Source organism: Ictidomys tridecemlineatus, chromosome X, assembly GCF_052094955.1.
Source record: "Ictidomys tridecemlineatus isolate mIctTri1 chromosome X, mIctTri1.hap1, whole genome shotgun sequence".
NCBI classification, from domain to species: domain Eukaryota; kingdom Metazoa; phylum Chordata; class Mammalia; order Rodentia; family Sciuridae; genus Ictidomys; species Ictidomys tridecemlineatus.
Window position 1 is genome coordinate 93,667,611 of NC_135493.1, and position 19,507 is coordinate 93,687,117.

Sequence of the window (19,507 nt, forward strand, 5' to 3'; positions counted from 1 at the left end):
ATACTAAAAACTATAAAACAAGGCTGGGGAGGTAGCTCAGTGGGAGATCACTTACCTAGCATGTGTGAGACCCTGGGTTTGTCCCCTAGTACTGCAAAAACAGAACCAAAAAACTATAACACATTACTGATGTAAATTAAACAAGACTTAAAAGTGGAAAGATAGGGGCTGGGGTTGTGGCTCAGTGGTAGAGCACTTGCCCAGCCTGTGTGAGGCACTGCATATAAATAAATGAATAAAATAAAAGTCCAACATCTAAAAAAATATTTTTAAAAGTGGAAATATATATTATACTCATGGAACATAAGACCTGATATTATTAATATATCAATTTTTAAACTCTAGATATACATTAATAAAATGCTCCTTTTCACAAAGATTATGTCATTTACACTCCTAGTACAGTTATGTGAATGATAGGCTTGGGTTATTTTAAGGAACTTTATGTTTAAAACTCACGAAACATTTTATAAACACACTCCTTTGCCTTCTGAGTAACTCTTGCTTGTACTATTGCTCTGATATAAAATTGCCCCAAACTGCTAACCTCTTGTTCAACTATCCTTAGTTTTTGTTGTTGCTATGTTGTCACTGCTAACATTTTTCTTTAAAAATGTTTTAAACCAGATTTATTGAAATATAATTACATATTACACAATTCATCCTTTTCAAGTATACAATTTGTGTTTTTTGTATCTTGGTGGTGCATGCCTGTAATCCCAGCAGCTTGGGAGGCTGAGAGGTAGGACAATGGCAAATTCAAGGGCAGCCTCAGCAACGTAGAGAGTCTGTAAGCAACTTAGTGAGACCCTGTCTCTAAATAAAATATTAAAAAGGGCTGGAGATGTGGCTCAATGGTTGCCTGCCTCTGAGTTCAATCCCCGGTACCTCCTCAACCCCCAAAAAAGAACAAAAAATTCTGCAACCCTTACCACAGTCTGTTTTAGAATAGTTTTATCCCAACAAAAATAAACTTTGTACTAACTAATTAGTAGCCACTCTTGATTTTCTCCCCAAACCCACAGCTGTAGATGACATGACCACTAACCTGCTTCCTGTCTCTATGGGCTTGCCTACTCTGGACATTTCATATAAACGGAGTCAATGCAGAATGCGATCTTCTGAGACTGGCTTCTTTCACTTAGTATAATATTTTCAAGTTCCACCCACATTGCAGTATGTTTTAGTACCTCATTCCTTGTTTTAATGCCAAACATCATTTTGTTGTATTATATGCCACATTTCACAATTCAATGGAGGAAGACTAGATTATTCAATAAATGGCATTAAAACAATTGGAGATCATCCATATACAAAAGAGACAGTCTGGATCTAAAACTCATAACTTATCCAAAAATTAACTCAAAATGGAGTCCATATCTAAATGTAAAACAAAACTATAAATCTTTCAGGAAGAAACAGGAGAAAATCACCATCATCAATAATTAGGCAAAGATTTCTTAGTCATGACACCAAAACTAGGATTTATTAAATCATAAAGGCCATGTATCCATATATATAAGAACCCTCAAAACTAAACAGTTAGAAAACAGTCCAAATTTTAAAACTGGCAAAAACTTAAAATACAACCCAGCAATCACACTACTGGGTGGTTAGTCCAGAGAAATGAAAATTTATGTCCAAACAGACTGCTACACAAATGATCCCTGCAACCTTATTTGCAACATCCTAAAACCTGAAACAATCAAAATTCTCCTCAATAGTTGTTTGGTTAAGGCTGGGTGTGGTGGCACATGCCTTAATCCCAGCGGCTCGGGAGGCTGAGGCAGGAGGATCACGAGTTCAAAGCCAGCCTCAGCAACTTAGCAAGGCCTTAAGTAACTCAGTGAGACCCTGTCTCTAAATAAAACACACACACACACACACACAAATGCCTGGGTATATGGCTCAGTGGTTGAGTGACCCTGTGTTCAATTGTGGTAAAAAAAAAAAAAAAAGTTGGTTAAAAATGCTATAATGTATCCATACTATGGGTTACACAAATCTGTACAATTGACAATATGGTACAGAACTATACACATATATCATACTAAGATCAACTTCTGATTTTGATATTGTACTATAGTTATTAAAATGTGACCATGGAGGAAACTGGGTAGAACTGGGTAGAGGTACGTGAGGCCTGTCTTTGTAACTTCCTGTGACTTTGTCATTATTTCTTTTTTCTTTTTGTACCAGGGATTAAACCTAGGGGTGGGTGCTTAAGCACTGAGCCACATCCCCAGCCCTTGTTATTTTTTATTTTGAGATGGGTCTCACTGAGTTGCTTAGGGCTGTACTAAATTGCTCAGGCTAGCTTTGAACTTGAGATCCTCCTGCCTCAGCCTCTTGAACCTCTGGGATCACACATGTGATACTGCACCAGGCATAATTATTTTTTTAACAAAAAAATAATTTTGTTTTTTTTAAAAAAAATGGCAAAAGACTTGAATAGACACTTCACCAAAGAGGATATACAGATGACAAATAAGTATGTGAAAAAATATTTAACATTAGCTATTAAGGACATGCAAATTAAAACTACAATGAGATAGTATTATACACCTAGAATGGCTAAAATACAAATTTATATTACCAACAACAAGTTCATTTTTTATTGGAATACTACTCCAATAAATAGTTTGGTGGGTTTTTAAAATTAATGTTAAATATAAACATATCATACAACCCAGTAATACCAGTCCTAGGTATCTACCCTAAAGAAATAAACTTATAGTCATCAAAAAAATCTGTACATGCATGTTCATAGCAGTTCTATCCATAACTAACAAACAAAACAACCCAAATATCCCTGAGCTGGGTGTGGTGGCTCACACCTGTAATCCCAGCACTTTGGGAGGCTGAGGCAGGAAGATCCTGAGTTCAAAGTCAGCCTCAGCAATTTAGTGAGATGCCAAGCAACTCAATGAGACCCTGTCTCTAAATAAAATATAAAAAAGGGCTGGGGATGGGGCTCAGTGGTTGAGCACCCTGGGTTCAATCCCTGGTACCAAAAAAACAAAACAAACAAACAAACAAAAAACAACAACAATAAAAAAAAGTGTATCTATCTATCTATCTCTTTATCTGTCTATTTATAACCCTAAATTGGTGAATGTATTAACAAATGGTAAGACATCCATACAATGAAATTCTATTTGGACAACCAAAACAAAAGACTATTGATACATGCAACAACATGGATGAACTTCAAAGGCATAGTGCTCAAAAGTCTCAAAAAGCTATATCCTGTATGATTCCATTTATATAAAATTTTCTAAAAGACAAAACTATTATGAGAGAACAGACTGGTGGTTTCTAGGAGTTAGAGGTCAGGGAGAGGATGAGATTCTAAAGCAAGTATCAGCAAACTTTTTCTATAGAGGGCCAGATAGTAAATATTTTAGGCTCTGTGGACCACATATGGTTTTTATCCCATATTTTTGTTTCTTTTGTTCTTTTCATAATTCTTTTAAAATGTAAAAGCCATTCCTAGCTTCTGGGCCCTAAAAAACAGGCCACACACAAGATTTGACTCAGAAGTAGTTTGCCAAACCGGGCTACAAGGACAGAGGTGTGGGGGGATGGGGATGGTGTGGGGGGGTGTTGTCACTGTCCTCTGTGCTACGGTGTGGCTACAGGCATTTAAGAATGTGGTAAAATTCACAGAAGTGTATGCACACAAAAGTGTCCATAATATTGTATGTGAGCCTGGGGTTGTGGCTCAGAGGTAGGGCACTTGCCTAGCATGCGTGGGGCACTTGCCTAGCATGCGTGGGGCACTGAGTTCGATCCTCAGCACCACATAAATATAAAATGTATTGTGTCACCTATAACTAAAAAAAAATAAATATTTAAAAAAATAAAGGTCCATCAACAACGAAAAGATTTAAATATATATATATATATTGTATGTGAATTAGAAGGGGAAAAAATTGATAACCTATTGGATCAGTTCATCTGTCACAAGCAAGATCAATGATTGCTTTTCCCCTAAGATACAAAAGTCAAGAAATCTTTTAAAATATGCAGCTTCTAGGCTAGGCCTGTAGTTTAGTGGCAGAGAGCTCGCCTAGCATGCTATGAGGAACTGGGTTCGATCCTCAGCATCACATAAAAATTAAAAAAATTTTAAAAACAAATAAAATAAAGGTATTCTGTCCATCTACAACTACAAAAAAAAAAAAAAAAGTTGTTTCCTGTAGTGGATCCCTTGCCTTGTGTGACTGAGATAATGAATTCAGTTGTAACTTATCAGGTTAGGATGGTAACAATTGTGTCTTTGAGGACAGGAAAGGCATGTGTTAATTGTTCTCTGTTACAAAGAGAAAAATGTATTTATTCATCATGAGAATGTCCAGCTTATTAGCAGAGCAGTGCACATTTAAGCACAAAGCAGTATGAGTTCCTGACTTTAAATAGCAATTCAGTCTGTATTGTTTTCGAATAAATCACCCTTGTAAGCATTGGGAATTGGAACTCGTGTTTGTAGAGAATATGCCCTTTCTCAAGTTTTCCAATCTGGAGAAGAGAATGTGATGGTTAGTTGAATGTCCTGGAAAAGAGAGTCACTGTGTCACAACGGCTTCACTTTTCCCCAGGACTTAAGGACTTGTCAGAGAATAAGAGAATACTCAACATGTTGTATAAAAAATATTGAGAAAACTGATTTCTCTGGTCTGGCCAAATGAATACAATTTTAATGCTTCCTTAAAACAGTCTTTAAGAAATTAAAAACATAAAATCTTTAGTAGTGATTCTCACAGTGGTGAGCATGTGAACCTCAGTGCTGAGGATGCTTTAAAAAATCATATGGCTTAATATCAGAATTCCTGCTCTGGTGAGCCCTGTAAAAAATCTAGGTGGTTCTACAGACTCTATCACATACATGCTTCAGGTAAACACATGTAACAGAAATCTTTCTCTATATTATACTCTAGGTACAAAGGCACTTCAAAAACCACATAAAACATGAAGCATACAATGACAATTTGCTTCTGTGTTCCCTCAGGGTGGTGTTATGCCAATGGTTAGTTGGCATTTCTCTCCGTATTTCTTTATGCACTATATCTTGTCATTGTCCCCAATGCTGGCACACACTGCAAACTAAGTGCTTGTACTTATGCAACAGACATTTTTGTTCTTTATGCCATAAAAATATGTTCATGCAGCAAACATTTATTGAGCATTTACTATGTGCCTGGTAACAGTATGTGATGCATAAGCAAATGAAAAATAAAGCCCATGCCTGCACAGGACTTGCATTCTAGTGGGATGAGATAGATAACAATCAATCAACAAACCAGATAAATAAGTAAATTACATAAGGTAACTGCTGCAGGTAGGAATTTTTACCTGTTTTCTTTCCTGTTTTGTCTCGGTGTTTAGAACCATCCTTGGCTTATAGCAGGTACTCAGTAAGTATTTTCAATGAATCATGTGGCTTACTTTAATTGCATTTCAATATGGAACTGTTGGCTGAATATTATGCTTTAAGGATTATAATGGTACTTACCAGGGAAATGCTTTTGACAAGCTATTTCTTCCACATCCTTCAATCACCGACTTTTAATACTATCGGTAAGTATAATTCTAAATAATGAAAGATAATATTGTCCACCGGATCCCCATTCCATGTGTTGATAGGAGTTGTGAATGTGGGGTTCTCCTGCTTCAGGGAGTAAATCTTGAGAAGGCAGGGCTTGGTTTGTTTTCTTATTGGGTATGTATATTTCTTATTCCTCTCAGCAATCCTTTTATGATCGCTTTCCCTTCTTGCTTTATTTACGTTTGCTCCTACTCCTGGCTCTAAAAACTGGAAGACTGCTTAATATCCAGGAAATCTAATCTTTTACTGTAATCTCCTTTTCAGTGTTATCTCAACTTTGCATAGACTCAAGGGAAATAAGTATTTCTTAGAGAGATTATTAGACATAGCTGTATTCATCAAGCTCTGCTTGTTATAAATCTCTCTTGGTTGACCCCATGTACAAATTGTGTTGGTAGGATGGAGAAAGAGTAGAGGAAGCTTCTGGAACTAGCAGCTATGTTCCTCAAAGACGGGTACTGCTTGTTGGTGTTTGTAAGGCAGTTGTCTATTAAGTTGGATTTTCAAGTTATTTGGACATCATCACTCTGCAATATATTGTCAACATTCCTGAGTTAAATTTCTAATTAATCTTCCCATAATTTTAAAGCATATCCACATATTATGATACTTACCTGGAATATATGAGGTGGTCAGAGAAATATTTAAAACTTGGTTGATTTAAATATCAAGATTTGGGGGCTGGGGTTGTGGCTCAGTGGTAGAGCACTTGTCTAGCATGTGTGAGGCACTGGGTTTGATCCTCAGCACCACATAAAATGAATAAAACATAGGTATCGTGTCCATCTACAACTAAATATGTATATTTACTATATATAAAAATTAAGATTTGTTTTTTAAGGTGTGTACATTAAAAATGTTTTGTAAGCATGTGTTTCCTGTGCATTCTAAATAAAATATAATGAATAGAGAAGAATAACCTCTACTTTTTATTATGGAGGCTCAGCATTCAAGACAAATGCTTCTTGTCAATCCTTATGCTTTTGATTATTTATAGTTTTTTTAAAAGTTACTCTCAGCTCATGAATTGGGTGTTACACTCCCACATTTGGACACCTTAAATTACTAAGTGTATGAGAAATCTTTTTTAAGGTTAAAAATTCACCATTTTAAGCATTTGGAGATTTAAAGACAAAAGCATAAAGTTATTTGTGGAGAAATGTTACATGATGGCTGAAATAAAAATCTTGGGATAAGAATAGTGTGTGTGGAGGAGGGTTTGAAATATCCACAAGACCAACATTTTACTTTTTAAAATGGAAATTCCTTACTTTGGTCACGAGAATTCTAATCGCAGAGCATGCCAGATTTTAAAATGTTTATTTTTAAAATTGAATCTATATATTTACCTTCTTATAAATCATCTTAAGGCTCAGTTAGTTATTTGGCTTATCAGGATTCCCCTAAAGCCTGTAGATTACTGGGACTGGTTTCACATTTGTTAGACGTTATTTGTTTTTTGAGAAACACATGCACCTAGGTATAATCATTCACTTATTTTATTTGTCTACTGGTAGCAGTTTTGAGTAAAACCTACTTTCCAGGTCTCTCTCCTAGGACAAAAATATGCAGTATAATAACAGGTGTCATTATCCCTGATGATAAGAACCTCAAACATCTTTATTTGAAAGCTTCAGATTACATCTGTTGCAACATCAGTGAGTCGGCTCAGTAATCTCCTCTCTTCCCCACCTGTAACGACCTGCCTGCAATATGATTCCAGGTTCCTCAATGTAACTTAGTTTTCATTAATTTTTTAAATTAGCAAGTCAAAGTAGTCGTGGGAGGAGGAGAGGTGAAGAGAGTCACCTTTTTGTTGTTTGTGTACTCCCCGTTCATTCGCAATTATTTCTGCCACCTGGTACACAGAGGATGTGATCCAAGAAAAGGGATTTTCTCTTACACACACACACACACAGAAAGAGAGGGAGAGAGAGAGAGAGAGAGTCATAGTACCAGAAGTTGACATATTTCACTTTTGCTCTTTGGTCTCCCAGTTTCATGTTCAAGTTATTCAACTGCCAGGTTTCTTTTAAAGTAGGAGGTATCTGCACAACAAAACTAGATGATAAATTATCCCTCTCAAAAAAATAAAATATAGCAGGGCATGGTGGTGCATGGTAATCTCAGCAGCTCAGGAGGCTGAGGCAGGAGGATTGCCAGTTCAAAGCCAGCCTCAGCAATGGTGAGGCCCTAAGCAACTCAGTGAGACCCTGTCTCTAAATAAAATACAAAATAGGGCTGGGGATGGGGCTCAGTGGTTGAGTGCCCCTGAGTTCAATCTCTTGTACCTAAATAAATAAATAAAATAAAGTACAAGTCAGTTGGACAATAAAGTGATAGCTCCAAGACCTGCAATCTCAGCATATATGCAGAAAGAACTCAGAGAAGCAAGAGGGCATCTCACTGACCTGGGAACAACAAAATAACCAATGGGTAGTTACAGAAAGCTCAGAAAGCCAAAGTAAGAACAGGAGCTAATAGTGTAAGGGGTTTAACACTCCAATGACCTCAGTCTGAAAAAAGGCAGAAAAGAAGGCTGGGGACATAGCTCAGTTGGTAGAGTGCTTGCCTCACATGCACAAGGCCCTGGGTTCAATCCCCAGCACCACACACACACACACACACACACACACACACACACACACACACACACACACACAAAGTCACAAGAGGACACAAACAGTCTGGGTCATATGAGCTCTTGGAACCAATCAGCCAAAGCATCCTTTGAGGATAAAGAGCCACATTGCAATGGTGCATGCCTGTAATCCCAGCGGTTTGGGAAGCTGAGACAGGAGGATCACAAGTTTGAGGCCCGCCTCAACCACTTAGTATATCCAAAACAATCCTGAAAATGAAGAACAGAGTTGAAGAACTTTCACTTCTCAATTTCAAAACTTATTATAGTGCTCATTTATCAATACAGTTTAGTACTGACATAGACATACAGATCAGTGGAACAGAATTGAAAATCTAGAAGTAAACTATTATGTTTATGGCCCATTTTTGACAAAAGTGCCAAGGCTTTTCAATGGGGAAAGGACAGATAGACTTTTTAACAAATAGTATTGGAAAAATTAAATATCTGAATGCACATCATACCTGAAAATGAACTTAAAGTCGATCAGAGGCCTAAATGTACAATCTAAATCTATAAAACTTGTAACAAAAAACAGAGCAAGAATAGAAGTTCTTCTGCTTATACACCCCCTGCCCCCCCATGAGGAGATTTCTGTACCTATCTATGAACTGAAGTGTTTGGGGGAAGTCTTGGAATTCACTTAGGACGCTGTGAAACCAGAGTGAAATCCAAGGGCAGGAGAGTCATTTTGAAAGTGCAGACCCACACCTAGGTGTCACACTAGCTGGTCACTATCCTATAGCCTCAGATCCAGAAATGGACTCATTCCCCAAAGCGCTTGGTTGTAACTCTTTTGGCCTTGAACCATTCTATGAAAACCATTCATCAAGGGGTACTGGAGGAATCGGGCGAATGAGTACCTTGGCAGACAGGCTAGCCAACATCAGTCTGGGTAGTGGATCAGAAAGTTATCCTGTAACTCAGCTCCAGTCCCCTGCAGATTGCTACTGTTTGCGCAGGGACTCACAGAGAGACTTCCTTAGCTACACTACGAGGACAAGTTTGCCGGACTCTATATTCCATGGATTCTCAAAGGAGAAGCGCGATTTCAGACCTCAGAGGCAGTTTGGGAGCAACCCCCAAAGGCACAGGGAATTGCCCATGTGTCGTCACTGGGTCACATTTGCCAGCCTGCATCCCATAGCAGACGCTTTGTGGGGAGGTTTTTGCTTACTGATTCAATCTAGTAGTAATTATGGTCTGTTCAGATTTTGTTTCTGCATGGTTCACTTGGCAGGTTATATATTCCTAGGAATTGATCTATTTCTTCTAGGGTACCCAATTTGTTCTTGTATAATTGTTCTTAGCAGTCATTTAGGCTCCTTTATATTTCTGTAGTATCAGCCGTCATGTCTCCTCTTTCATTTCTGAATTTGTGTCTTTTTTTTTCTTAGTCTTGCTAAAAAATTTGTTGATGATGTCTCTTTTAAGAAAACCAACACTTAGTTTTGTTTTTGTTTTTTTTCCCCCTTTCTGGTAACAGGGATCAAACTTAGGGGTATTTAACCACTCAACCACATCCCCAGTTCTTCTATTTTTGAGACAGTTTCTTGCTAAGTTGCTTAGGGCCTTGCTAAATTGCTGAGTCTGGCCTTGAACTTGGGATCTTCGGCATCAATTTCCCAAGTGGCTGGAATGATAGGCCTGAGCCATCATGCCCAGCTCTTTGTTGATCTTTTCTATCATCTTTGTAGTCTCTATTTCATTTACTTCTGCTCTAATCTTTATCATTTCCTTCCTTGCATTGACTTTGGGCTTGGTTTGCTCTCTTGCTGGCTTTTTGAGGTATAATGTTAGGTTTTAAATTTGAGATCTCTCTTGTTTTTTGATGTAGCTATTGTTCTAAACTTCCCTCTTAGAGCTTTTCTTTCTTCATCCCATAAGTTTTGGTGTGTTATGTTTCCATTTTAATTTGTCTCAAGATGTTTACTTCCGTTGACTTAATCATTCCATAATATAAGCACATATCAAATATCACATTGTATTTTCCATAAATACATACAATTATTATTCGTCAACTGAAAAATTTAAAAAACAGGAGAAAACCAGCAGGGCATGGTGGTGCATGTCAATGATCCCAGTAATTCAGGAGGCTGAGGCAGGAGGATCACAAGTTCAAAGCCAGCCTCAGCAAGGGTAAGGTGCTAAGCAACTCAGTGAGACAATACAAAATAGGGCTGGGGATCTAGCTCAGATGGTAGAGTGCTTGCCTTGCACGCACAAGGCCCTGGTTCAATCCCCAGCACCACACACACACAAAAAATAGGGCTGGAGATTTGGCTCAGTGGTCAAGTGCCCCCGAGTTCAATCCCCAGTACCAAAAAACAAAACAAAACAAAACAAAACAAAAACAAGGGCTAGTGGTGTGGTTCCATAGTAAAGCACCCCTGGGTTCAATCCCCAGTGCTGCAAAACAAACACACTTCAACAATAAAACAAACAGAAAAAAACAGGAGAAAATCTTAATGACCTCAGGAAAAGATTCCTTAGATACAATCTCAAAAGCATGTTCATAAAAGAAGTTAATAAATGCGGGTCATTAATATTTAAAGCTTTTGAATTTCAAGTGACACTACTAGGAAACTAAAAAGTCAAAAACTGGAAGAAAATATTTAAAAATAACACATTTAGATAAATGACTTATACATCCAGAATATACAAAGAACTCTTATAAACTCAATAATAAACCAATTTCATAAATGAACAAAAACATAAACTTGTCTACAATACCTTAAGAGGACGACTGCATACTAAAAGCATACATGTATACACACACACACACACACAATTCCTTTTTTTAACTGATGAGAGAATTTTTACTTGCAAAATAAAAAGGTTTTAACAAACAATAAAACAAATCTGTTCTATACACATATCACACTTTCTTTTTTATTTAAAAAAAATTTTTTTTAGTTGTCAATGGACTATATGCGGTGCTGAGAATCGAACCCAATGCTTCATTCATGCTAGGCAAGCACTCTACCATTGAGTCACAAGCCCAGCCCAATATGTCACACTTTAAATATCAATACACCAATAAGTTAAAAGCAAAAGATGAGGAAAGTAAGCATGAGAAATCTGAAGTGGAGCTATTAATATAAAATAAATTTCAAGAAAAAGTATTTTCAGAGATAAAGGGGAACATTTCACAACCATAATAGGGTAACTTCTTCAAGAAAGTATAACAAGGGGCTGGGGCTGAGGCTCAGTAGTGGAGCACTTGTCTAGCACATATGAGGCACTAGGTTTGATTCTCAGCAACACACAAAATAAATAAATAAAAGTATGTGTCCATCTACAACTAAAAATTTTTTTTAAAGTAAAAGAAAGTATAACAATCCTAAATGACACACAATTTCAAGGAAGAATTAAAGGAATTGATCATAATTCATTCAGTTTCTTTACAAGGAGGATAACCTTAGTTATCCAATAATGTCTATTTATGATTACTGATAAATTAGAATTTATTTCTACTACCATAGGCAATTTCTTTTTCTTTCTTTGGTACCAGGGATTGAACTCAGAAGCACTTGACCACTGAGCCCCATCCCCAGCCCTATTTTGTATTTTATTTAGAGACAGGATCTCATTGAGTTGCTTAGGGCCTCACTAAGTTCCTGAGACTGGCTTTGAACTTGTGTTCCTCCTGCCTCAGTCTCCCCAGCTGCTGTGATGACAGGGGTGCACCACCACTCCCAGCTTATAATTTGTGCTTTCTATTTCCTGTCCCTTTTCTTTCTCATCCCCCCTCATTTCATTCAAACAAGTGAATTGACTGCATTTTACTCTTTCCTTCCTTTCCTTCTTCTGGTCTGTACTCTTGTTATCTCTGTTTCTTTCTTTCTTTCTTTCTTTTTTCCTTTTAAGTGTTTATCTTAAATTTTTAAGATACTTGGCTTGAAGCCAGAAGCCAATCCAGATCTTTATCATCCTCTCACAGATTCATGGGTCTTAAAATATTTGACCTCCAATTTTCCCTCTCAGTTTTACAGGTTATTGATAATATTTTATTTCTACCTTAATTAATCATTATTGTCATTTATTATTTTTGTAGTCAAAACTATAGTTTTATTGGGCTGGGCGTGGTGGTGCACGCCTGTCATCCCAGCAGCTCCGGAGGCTGAGACAGGAGGATTGTGAGTTCAAAGCCAGCCTCAGCAAAAGCCCCTTGCTAAGCAACTCAGTGAGACCCTGTCTCTAAATAAAATACAAAATAGGGCTGGGGATGGGGCTCAGTGGTCGAGTGCCCCTGAGTTCAATCCCTGGTACCAAAAACAAAACAAAACCAACTATAGATTTATCTAAATCCAGATTTAAATCTAGATAAATAGCTAAATTTAAACAAATTTATCTAAAGAGATTTAAATCTATTTATTTATTAGATTTATCTAAATCTAAATCTAGATTTAACTCTAGATTTATCTGCATATTTACCCATTTCTTTCCCATATATTCCTCAATTTGTTTGCTAGCATGGCTTCTCATATCCTATACTGTCCTTCAGGATTCAAAATACAGTGACTGCTTTAGAGGTCCTTAGGATGACAGTGTCTGAGTGCTAGGCTCCTTCAGTCTTTGTCCGGAAAATGTCTTTATTGGGCCTTTGTTTCAAAGCAAAATTCGGTGCAATGGAGTGGCGCCTATGAGAACCTGCCACGCAGATCTTTTGCTACAGGGAGCGCCACTGACAGATGGCCTCAGCGCGGCTCTGGGAATCTAGGCGGCAGCAGGCAGCAGCGTTAGCATGGAGGCCACGCTCCACAAAGGCTGCTCTCAGCTGCTGACTCAGCTGGGCCGGGATCCCAAGGCCGACCCACTTCTGCACGATGTGTGACTCCTCCAAGGGGCTGCTAGGGCTTGAGGTTGCCTCACGGGCCGGCCCGACCTTGCAGAACTGTGCTGCATTTGGCATCTGTGCGTAGGCAACCCCCCTCTGCAGCAAGCCCTCCAACTCCTGGGTCTCCCTCCCTTTCCCCCCTCAGCAGCATCTCCCTGTCAGTCCCTGAATGTCCACCTCCATCTTGGCTTCTGCTTCTCAGAGGACCCAGACTCACAGATATTTTGTCAATTAAACCATACAAAATATGTACAGTAGTTCAGGCCTCAGTCCCTCCCTGCCCCTGTCTACCATTTCCCCACCACGGGCACATTCAAATGGATGTACTACTTTTTTATTTTATGTATTTATTTTTTTATTGTTTTAGTTGTCAATGGACCTTTATTTATTTATGTGGTGCTGAGGATCGAACCCAGGGCCTTGCACTTGCTAGGTGAGTGCCCTATCGCTCAGCTACAACCCCAGCCCCTACTTTTTAATCCACTTATTTCTGGTAAATTTTTTGAATTTGTTATGGAAATGAAATACAAGTCCATATTTAGACTTCTTTTCCTCTTTCTTGGGCAAAAAGTAGCCTACTATGATCACAGCCATTCAACATTTTATCTTCCAGGTCTCTTGTTTAAATATTTTTAATCTTTGTGTCACTCCATTCAAAGCATTTGAGAAAATTTCCTTACATCTATTTTATTCTATTCCTTCTCCTTTTTAGCTCCATCTAATCTGCTTTCCAATTCATCTATGGAATGTCTTTCTAGTTCTTGCTTGTTTTTGGTTCTGGGTACTAACCCCAGGGCTGCTTAACCACGGAGCCACATTCCTAGCCCTTTTTATTTTTTCAGACAGGGCCTCACTCACTTGCTGAGTCTGTTTTTGAACTTGTGATCCTCCTGCCTCTGCCTCCCTGGATGGCTGCGGTTACAGGTAGGTGCCACTCTGGTCACCGGCTGCTTTTAAATCTCTACAGTTCTTCTTTTTCCTAATCTTTTTCTTTTGTCATGTTGCCTATTCTTTGCTTAGAATTTCAATCCTTTCAGCTTTCTAATTGTTTAAACTACAGCGATTTTAGATTCTCTTTGAATTTTATCCTAGTAAAGTCAGCTTCCCCTCACTGTGACCCATATACCTGACAAGAACAACTTAGAGGAGGAAGTTGGTGTGGGCTTCTGGTTTCAGAGGTCTCAGTCCATGTTTGGCTGATTTTATTGGTCTGGGTCCAAGGGATGTCAGAAAATCATGGTGAAAGGGCACGGGACGAGACGGCTACTCAGGTCAAGGCAGTCAGGAAGCAGAGAGAGGGTGTACGCCTGGGACAAAATATATAATCCCCAAGGCACAGCCTCCGTGGCCCACCTCCTCCAGCCATGCCCACCTGCCTACAGTTACCACTCAGTCCATTCAAATTATGAATCGATCAAATGGATCAATCTACTGATTGTTACGATCTTATAATCTAATCATTTAATCACCTTTTAACATTCCTGCATTAACACAGGTGCTTTTGGGGGGTACTTCATATCCAAACCACAATACCTATTATTTCTGGTGGGGGGGGGCTCTAGATCCTTCTACTTATTATATCTGCTGATTTCTGTTTGTTTCTTTGTGAGCTTTTAAAATGTTTGTATTGTAAATTCAAGCACAGTGGGGTGTGGTTTCCATGGGAATCCAATCTAGCCAGGGCTCTTTGCCTGCACTTTTGCCAGGTGTTATCAATTAGGGTCCCATCAGGCCCCAGAAACCATACCAGAAATTTGAACCTAATTAATGCAAAGAACTAGTTAAAGGTGATCCCTAAAAGGATAAAAGAAAACTTGAAAAAAAAAAATAGAGAAATAGCATAGCAGGGAGCAGCTTCTTCTAGAGCTGAGGAAACAGATCCAGGGAGGCAGACGCTCTGCTCCTTCTCCCAGCCCAGGCTAAGCCGCAGAGTTTGTGCGACTGTATGGCTGCCTTGTTGGATGGTGGAAAAATTCTCGGGAGGCCAAAAAGGGCAGAGCTGGCCCACAATTTGCTGGCCAAGGCTGGAGATCAGGCGGCTGCCCACCAGGGTGCTGGGGTGCTGCGGCTGGTGAGCAGGGAATGCCTGTTTGGGTGCATGCCACTGGGCCTCCTGTGCGGTGCTGACAAGGACTTCATCTTTTGGGATTCGGGTGAAAACTGCTGAAAGGTGGATGCTACAGTCTCCTGCATACCACTGGCAACTGCACCATAGCTTTCTGGAAAAGTAAACATATCAGACCAGAAAGAAAAGCTCCCGCCTCCGCTGGGCTCTGCACTGTTCCTCCAGCACCCTCACCTGACCAAGTGCCGGCATTGCGCTATCTGGCAAAGCAGAAATGTTTAAAAGGTTCAGTGCCACAAAGCAGGGCCGAGAAGGGTGGATCTGGATCTGTAAGGCAACAGACTAGCAAAACTAATCATCCATCGGCATATCAGGTTCTTAAGAAGGGGACCAGGACCAATTTTCTTTTTTTTTTTTTTAATTTTAGGATCAATTTTTAATGTTGACTTTTATAGTTTTAGGATTATTAAAACATGAGTAGTATAAATTTGGACTTCAAGCCCCAAATAGATATATCCTTGAGATTTTGATTTTTTTTTAACAAAGATTTTTTAGAATATTTTTTAGATGTTGGTAGACCTTTATTTTATTTTATTTATTTTTATGTGGTGCTGAGAATCAAACCCAGTGCCTCACACATGCTAGGCAAGTGCTCTACCACTGAGCCCCAGCCCTAGCCTGTGAGATTTTGATTTTTGAAGAGACATTTCTAACCAACCCCTAAAGCTTCCCACGTACCATTGCCTAGAGTAGAGGAGACCCCACTCCTATGTGGCATTGTTCCATAGCTATAATGATGTCTGTGCAAAAATTATTATGTTTTAGAGCTATGCTGAAGATTCATTCAGATAAGTGAAACTTTTAGACCCTCTCATGGCTTACAATATCAAATTCAGTATATGTAACAAAAAACCCAAAGACAGAATAACAAAGTATCTCAAAGAAAGAAGTATGCAACCAAAAAAGTAAGCTAGCACACTTCCCAAATGGAAGAAACAGTAGCAAACTGAGGATGACTTTAGGATGAAACATCATATCCTCAGGAATATTCTAGAGGAAAGCCCATGAACAGAGAGTTATAACTGGAGCTTTTGGAAATGAAATATATGAACATTGAAATTAAAAGAAAACTCAAGAGATGAGCTAAAAAGGGTAACGGACACATCTAAGGATGATGTTCAAAATCTTGACTGTGCCGGGCACAGTGATGCAGGCCTGTAATCTCAATGGCTTGGGAGGCTGATGCAGGAGCATTGAGAGTTCAGGGCCAGCCTCTGCAACTTAGTGAGACTCTGTCTTTAAATGAAATATAAAAAAATGGCTGGGGATGTGGCTCTACCCCTGGGTTCTATCTCCGGTACTGGGGGTGGGGGGACCTTTACTGAGTAGTTCAGCACAGGTATCAAACCATCCAAATATACACACCTAACAATGAATACTGGCCTGATCTCAGCCTTAAACACAAATGAAGATTGGGCCAGGAGATTTTTCCCAGAGTATAATGCATAGGAGCAAAGAAATGAAAAGTAAAAGATACACATCAAGAGACATGGAAGATAGATCCAGACATTTTAAGTGTTTGTTGATAGTGACTCTTCATAGATAAGAGAATAAAGAAATAATAGAATGTTATCAGAGCTCAAGAAGATGAGTCTTCAAGCTACTATAATTACCAACACTAATTATACAGATCCCCCACCTATACATATTATTGTGAAATTTTAGATCTTGACATTTAAAGAAAATCCTAAAACTTTCAGAGGAAAAATAGACTGATTACCTATAAAGAAATGAACATGAAATTGGTAATAATGTATCTAATACTATAAGACAGTATCTTGAAAGTTCAGAGGAAAAATTATTTTGATCCTAGAATTCTATCCCCAGCCTCACTAGCATTCAACTTGAAGTGTGAAATGAAAACATTTTTGATAAATAAGCATCTCTAAACTTTTCCTCAGACCCGGATGATTGCAAAATTACTTATTTCTTAGATATGTAAACTATTTTTGAAAGAGTTATCTCAGTATGTGAGGGGTACAGGTAGAACATGGAACTGAATAACTGAAGGCCTGCTAAGTTTCTTCCTTTATTGGGGTAGGCTGTGGAGTTAAGAGAAGAGAGTCATCAATGTTGCATGTTGATGAAAAATAAATTTAAGTAATGTGACAGGAACAATTATATGACACAAGCAGAATTATTCAGTAAATTATTTGTAATGCTCTATTTACATTCTGGTCCATTAGGTGGGCCTATCTGAAAATGATCCTTCTATTCTTAAGATCTTTTATTCTAGTTTGGACAAAGGCTATTGAAAAAAATTAAAGCTAGGGCTGGGGATATACCTCAGTTGGTAGAGTGCTTGCCTTGCATGCACAAGGCCCTGGGTTTAATCCCCAGCACCCCCCCCCCCAAAAAAAGCTAACATTTAATGAGCAGTTACTATGTGCCAAGCACTTTTTAAGTATATCATATGTATTATTTCATTTAAACCCAATAAAATATAAGATAGAGAAAAGGATCATTATTCCTGTTTTACTGGTGAGAAAACTGAGGATGAAGTAAGCCAGGATTTGAATCCAGACAATTTGATTTTTAATCATTTTCTTAGGTGTGGGAAGCCACCCTTGAGCTGTTTGAGCTCTTCCCTTGGCCTTGAGCCGAGGAGATTTAGGTTTAAGCATTGCAATCTGTTTCGTGGCTCCTCCTACCTGATGGATTGCGCAACGCACTGACCTCTGTCTTCCATGGGCCAAGGAGACCAATGTCATAGCTCCGCAGTTGGGTGTAACCCCTTGGAAACTGGACAGCCCACCTCCTACCTTATTTGTTAAAAGAACATTCCATGGAAAACCTTTGAAGTTTCCCCAGTATAAGTAAGCCAATGCGGGCTCCCAGCTCTCTTTCTAGTGTAGGAACTCAACCCCTAAGGTTAAAGAGCTGTCCCATCTTGCTTTCTAAAATTCCTTCTCATGCCCTAGGATTTCTTCGCAGTTTTTTCTTTCTTCGCTTTATTCTGCAGCCAACCTGCTCCACGAAGAGGAACTCTGATCCCAGCACCCTCACAGGACATAGGTACTGTTTTGCCTTCACTTTGCTTCTGCATTTGCAACTGTTTTGAGGTCTGGGGATGCAGCTCAGTGGTAGAGTACTTGCCTAGCATGTGCAAGGTCTTGAGTTTAATGGCCAGTCCTGCAAAATGAAACAAGCAAACCAAGACACTGTTTTGAGTACCTTTGAATTCTAAGGCAGTGGGATGGGCAAGGAAGGGGTAGAAAAGAGGCTAACTGTGAGTAAGATACCATTTCTACCCGACTTTTATCCACTTGCAGTCAGGGGTGTGGGGAAAGCAGTGTGGCATGGTGTAAAGGGGGTGGGTTTTGGCCTTTCACAGGGCTGGGGTCCAGTCTCCCCTCTAGCACTTACTAGCTGTGTGCTCTATCTTTTCTGTGTGTTGGTTTTGGCAACCAGACAATGGAAACCCAACATCTATCTCATTGGGTGGTTGTGAAGATTGAGCTATCCTATGTGAAGTACTCAAGTTATTGCAATTTTATTAATTTTTTATAGTTGTAGATGGACAGCATGCCTTTATTTATTTGTTTGTTTGTTTATTTATTTATTTATGTGGTGCCGAGGATCCAACCCGGTGCCTCACACATGCTAGGCAAGCGCTCTGCCGCTGAGCAACAGCTGCAGCCCAAGTTATTGCTATTTTAGATGATAACATGCCTTGGAGCTCACCGATAATTTCCATTTGGGGAGATTAGGATACACTTCACGGAAGAGATAATATCTGAGCTGGGTTGTAAAGAATAAATAAAATGTTTAATATGCAGAAATGAGAAAAGAGGTTCATTACGGCTGAGCTAACAGTGTGAGCAAATGCATGTTAGTGAGAAATGAAATTGGGTCACTTCATGCAGTACTCCAAAGGGAATGAGAGTCAATAAAGCCTGAATGGCAGCTTTGATTGTATTTTGGAGAAGTAGATGGAACTAGATTTTGAACTTCCCAGACAGAATGACTTTGATTTCCTTCTTAAGTTTTCTGCCCTGTGTCCCACTGCATAGACCTAACAGCAGAAAATTACCCAAGCTTCCCAAGGGCTGGTAGGCTCTCACTGTTCCCTGGTCTCCATTCCAGGGGCTACAAAAGCCTTTGTTTCCCAGCCTCTTCTGCACGGAATAGTGGCTGTACTACACTGTTTCTGACTAATGAACTTCAAGCAGAAATCCACTGGAGGGCTTCTGGGAAAGTTTTACTTTCGAAGGGACAAAAATTCTGGGACCATTTCTTTCCCTCTGTTTCATGTTGTGTGGAGCTGCAGCCACTAACTCATGGCCATGAAGT

The 19,507-nt window shown here is 39.0% G+C and overlaps 1 long non-coding RNA gene across 2 annotated transcripts in view; it reads right to left on the bottom strand.

Annotated features, from left to right (window-relative positions):
- The window catches only part of LOC144371774 (uncharacterized), a 201,767-nt gene that overhangs the window by 162,901 nt on the left and 19,359 nt on the right, over window positions 1-19,507 (bottom strand). Inside the window, exon 3 of one of the 2 annotated variants that reach the window (XR_013431880.1) lies at window positions 15,703-18,346. The exons of the other annotated variant lie outside the window; for it this stretch is intronic. This is a non-coding gene — a long non-coding RNA (uncharacterized LOC144371774). Of the gene's footprint in view, window positions 1-15,702; window positions 18,347-19,507 lie in introns of those variants that run through there. 2 annotated transcript variants of the gene reach the window in all.